We start from the raw sequence: 5,814 nt of genomic DNA on the forward strand, positions 1-5,814 counted from the left end.
AAATACTTCAAAAAATGAAAAAGGAAGAAAAAAATCCTGTATTTATTAGTTCAAACAAAATCTAGCTTCTCATTTACAAAATATTTGTAATACACAGTTAGTAGAATCTATGCATACAGTGGTGCTTGAAAGTTTGAACCCTTTAGAATGTTCTATGTTTCTGCATAAATATGACCAGGGCCGTAACCAGAATTTTTCAAATACCGAGGTCAAGCATGGCTGACATCTTCAAGTATTCCATTCAATCTGGAAAACGAAAAAACAAAAAAAACACTCAATATTTTGTTTTCCTGTTTTTCTGTATGACCAAAAAATGAGTGAGTGGTGTTTGTTTTCCTTTTTTCAACTCAAAACAGAACAAATAATAAACAGGGAAACCAAAACGAAATAATAACTCTAATTTACGATTATTGATTTTCTCTATTCCCCACCCTACATTAGCCTTCCCATGATCCTCAGCGACAGTCCATCATCATCATCTCTGCGTCTATGAAACAGAAAAATTGCATGTGCATGTATATATCAAGTAATTTATTCATACATCCTATTCATTTAATATATTAAGCTGTTAATGTTAAGCTGATGATCTCTTAATTATTATTATCTCAATATAATAGTAATAATAAATAATGATAATAACATGGCATTCATTTTGTCGCTTTCAACATATTGTGTCAGGCCAACTTTGCTTTTTATTAGAGGACATGCTTAGCATTTTACGATGACTCATGTCAGGAGGAAAATATGAGGAGGAGTAACAAGTCACTGGCACTCCAACTTACGAGATTCTCCGCTTCTTTTGCTGGACAGCTTGAAAGTCAGACTCGGGAACAGCCATGATTTTCCTAGAGTTTTGCTTCCAGTAAAAGGAGCCTGAATGAGCGCAAAAAAATATAATGTATGAATAAGAACTAGTTCTTGAGACTGACATGAATACAAATGAATTTAGTTTTATCTAAAATGAAAGTTAAGTTGCTCGTATAATCGTAAATTAGAGTTATTATTTCGTTTTGGTTTCCCTGTTTATTATTTGTTCTGTTTTGAGTTGGAAAAAGGAAAACAAACACCAATCCCTCATTTTTTGGTCATACAGAAAAACAGGAAAACGAAATATTGAGTGTTTTTTTTTTGTTTGTTTTTTTCGTTTTCCAGATTGAATGGAATACTTGAATGATCGGATGATACACGGACCGCTCAGCTACCTGAAGTATTGGCATTATTTACATTTCATTATCTTAAATTACATTAGAATGTAGGGCTATTAGTTCTGTGTGAAGACTATGTATTAGAGAGAGTGTGTGAGAGTGTATTATTTGTGTGTGTGTGTCTGTGTGAGTGAGTGAGTGAGTGAGAGAGAAAGAGAGAGTTATGAGAGAAAGAGAGAGAGTTACTCGAACAAGCCCGTTTACTCAGCCCTGCGCAGGGCTGCCTGTGACAACGTAGTTTTGAATGTTTCTCGAAATGCTAACTAAAATGTAATAGGCAATGACAATGAAACGTTTCCCCTTGGAAAGTTGGCATGACACCGCTGAACGGTCTGCCACTGCACTGACAATATTTTCTCACCTTCCCTCCTTCTCTTTCCCTGCTCTTCTGTTGGCTGTCCAAACCTTAATTTAGTTTGTTGCAACGTTTTCATTTTGCACTCGGGTGAAGCTCTATAATGCGATGTGACTATTAGCCTACGTTAGGTTAGGTAGGCGTATGTGATAGAGCGTAGACTACACCCTGCCTGTTTTATCCAAAACCCAACTTCCCCGGCCGACACTAGTATAGGCTACGTCACGTGACGCTGCGTTAGACACGGCAACGATAGAGATAGAGGCTGAGAGATTTCAGATGACATTAGACAAATGTGAATTTTATTGGGGGGAAATACAGATGACATGTGGATGCGGACGCTGCGTTTTACATTGATCACTGCTCGAATTCAGCGTAGACCAATTTTAAATTTCTGAAAAAAATACCGAGGACATGACCTCGGTGTCCTCAATGGTAGTTACGGCCATGAATATGACCTAAAATTATCATCAGATTTTCACACAAGTCCGAAAAGTAGATAAAGAGAACAAATAGAAGGTTCACAAACTTTCAAGCACCACTGTAGAAGATTTTACTCATATAAGTTATCAAAATTACCTTCCAGGTTTGTATCTCTGTTATTACCCCAATACTACACTTAACTCCAGTGCAGTGGTGCACTTTTTATCTTCTCTGAATCAGAATCCGAATTAGAATCAGAGTCCGTATCAAGTTCTGCCAAGTAAGTACATTCTCACAAACAAGGAATTTGTTTTGGTGGTTGGTGTATATTTTGTATATATTTTGATAATCATGCGAAACTCGTCAATTGTAAAACTTGCACATATAACAGAAAAACGGGGAAAAATGGATGAAAATGAATTTATTCCGTGATGAATATTATCCAATCAAAACGCGCGTCTTATCCCGAGTCCGTTATTGTACTGCTTTCTACAACCAATCACACGTCTCCTTACGTTCGCCCCCGCCCCCAGCAGAGCACAATACAACAATGGCGTCTGTGTCTAGAAGCAGATGATCCTGAAGGAAAATTTTACGCGTAAAATTTTGTTATATGCACACAATGAACTCACATGGTGAAGTTCTTCCTTTTGGTGAAAAGAGTAAAAAAAAATTCAAGTACTGTGGAAAGAGTTGGAAAAAAGACCGTAATAATGGTGCGTGTATCAAACGAGATGCGGAAGCTGGGCAAGGCACTGAGTGCAGAAATGTAGCTCCTGCAGAACATAATGCAGGCGTCTTTGGAGAAGAATCGGATATTAAAGATGAGATGAGGTCTTTAAGAATCCACTGATGTTCACAGTAAAGATATAAACTAAACAGCTTTTAGTACAGGGCATGCTAGCATAAGTCTTGTTTGCATCATCTCTTATTTTCTCCTTTTGTTTTGAAGAAGAGGGCACACTAAATAAAGAGTGTGCAACTGACTCCATCCATCCATCCATCCATTATCTCTAGCCGCTTTATCCTGTTCTACAGGGTCGCAGGCAAGCTGGAGCCTATCCCAGCTGACTACGGGCGAAAGGCGGGGTACACCCTGGACAAGTCGCCAGGTCATCACAGGGCTGACACATAGACACAGACAACCATTCACACTCACATTCACACCTACGGTCAATTTAGAGTCACCAGTTAACCTAACCTGCATGTCAGAGCCTAATCTAGGGCGCGTAATACGCGATAATCCACTTTTTGGGCACGGGAGTGATATCGCGTATCTATTCATTTTGTCGCGCATTTATAAGTAGAGAGCGTGTAGTCGCGTTTTACTGAATCTTGTGCGTATCAATTTGTCAGCACCAGCCAAAATGTTCATACAATACTTTTGAAATATCAAACAAAAACGACAAATCAAAATACAAAAAAAAGTCAATTTTTTTAGACTGGCAAACAAATTATTCGTGTAATCGTGCAAAATATCAGTCTATTACTCTTCAGAAACCTTTTATTTTTGTTCCGCGTCTTTCTCAGTTTTGTTTGACGTAATTTATTTTGGTTGCGATTCCAGCTTTCTCGTTTGCGCTCCCTGACTTTTTGCTTGCAGTTTTGGCACAAACTCCACGTGTGGGCGGGCTGTCCAGGAATGCATTCCCATTGGCTAGCTTGTGTTTGACTGACAGCTACGCTCAGCCATTCCCTACTCGGATTCTGGCGGACTGTTTGGCGAGTGAGCGATCCATTGACGGTAAACAAGGATCGAGTGGACTTCAGTGGCGACTATGATATTGAATTAATTCAACAAAGTGTCAGTGCGAGACAGATGTGTTGTATGTGTTGCAGACAGTAGTACACATTTGACTTGCCACGAAACACCTGCATAATGTGCACTACTGCAACACATACTTGCAACACGTACTTACACTTTGTTGAATTAATTCAATATCATATCAATATCATGGTTTATTTAGCGGGTAAAACAGTTTTGTGAACTATTATATCATTGGTCACTGAACCGGAAGACAGCGTATCTCAACCAATCGTGTGAAGTGTTTTAAAAATACCCAAAAGCACATGGCATATCGTTCTGTCTCATCCAAACATAACAATAAGTTTGTGTACAAATATGATCTTAGAGTACTTATATGACAGTGTGAAGACATACTAAGTCATTTGATTCTGATTGATAATGGTTTTTGTAGTTTGAATTTGATATTTTCCTAATGCCAATATACAATTAGTTTGATAATGTTTGGTATTATGTAAGTTTTATTTAAAAATATTATGAAATATATTTAATCTGTTCTTGTCTAATTGTAGGTACTGTAAGATTATAAATGATAGAGATTATATACTTTTTAGGAAGTCTGAATTTTGAGATTATCTCCAGTCATTTATGTCAAAATCTAGTTTAAACATAGGTAGATTGTTTAATGTTTTTCACTTTCATGAAAGGTGGTCTGAACAAAACAAATATGATAGCATTTTTAAATATTTGAGTGATTTTATTTTATTCAGAAAGTCAGATTTTTAACAAGTAACAAACTCATTCCAGTAGGTAGTCCAGTAGGATGTTTAAGCTTGTTATGTATATATTACATATTGAATTATCTTGAAGAAATCACACATTGTTTTGAAATAAATTTCTGTCGTGACGAAGTTTCTCTTGGTGGTATTTTCGAACAATGGCAGTAAATACCACAACTTATGCTTAAGTGTAACATAGCTGTTATAATCAATAGATACAGTGGAAACTCTTTATAACAACGTCCTTGGGACCAGGGAATTTTGTTTGTTATATCAGGTATATTTTTTTATATCAGTAGTCAATAGACAATACAAAACAAAGCAAACTGATTTCATTGGGACCAGAGAAGAAAAGTTTATATTAGTAGGCATATCAGGTGAAAATTCAATCCAAATTGCTTGAAACTGCTCTCACTAAATTCAGAATTGATTGCAGAACAAGATACTTTTTACAGACTTAAAATATGTTTATCCGTTCTTGAGATATTACAAATCAAAGATTGAAAAAACGGCTTAATTTTTGCAAAACTCATGTAATATTATGCATTAGGATCACATGGTCCAAAATGGGCCTCATTAATGAATGAGATCAAAGGTTTTTTCTTAATAACTTTTTTAATTTTCAAGATATTTACATGGAAATTGGCAGGCACATAGATGGTTGTATATTGAATACAAAGTTTGAAAAATTTGTAACAACAAATTATGCAAATTAGTATTTAATTAGTATTAATTATTTAATATAATTGTTACCTTGTGGCTCTCCCCTTTTAGTTATGCTGTCATAGTTAGTTTTGCCAGAGTCCCTGCTTGTACTCAGCGCAAAATGTATACTGTTCCTACTTATTCAGGTGACATTGGGCATACCTAACAACCTGTGTTTTTTCTCTCTCTCCCCTTTCCCCCCCCAACGAAAAAAAATCTGTCCCTCTGAGTTACATGTCAATCCTGAGATCGAGATGCTGATCTCTTCTGCTCCTCAGACCTGCCTAATCCATCCTGGTGCCCTGTGTCTGGTTGGAGTCTCATCGCATCGCTCCTGTGGAGGATGGCCCCATATGGACAGTTGAAAGTCACACTTGGAAGACACTCTGGACACTTACAGTAATGCTTTTATGGCTGAGGACTACAGTTGGCTTGCTAACTTTAGGACTGCAGTTGTCATGAACAGTTTTGCATTCAAGTTTCCATCAATGAAGAGTTATAACATCAACGAAACTGACTTCATGTTAAAACTGTTAATGTTATAGTCATGTTGTCTGTTGTTGCCCAAATGAGGATGGGTTCCCTTTTGAGTTGGGTTCCTCT

This window comes from Neoarius graeffei, chromosome 24 (genome assembly GCF_027579695.1).
Source record: "Neoarius graeffei isolate fNeoGra1 chromosome 24, fNeoGra1.pri, whole genome shotgun sequence".
NCBI classification, from domain to species: domain Eukaryota; kingdom Metazoa; phylum Chordata; class Actinopteri; order Siluriformes; family Ariidae; genus Neoarius; species Neoarius graeffei.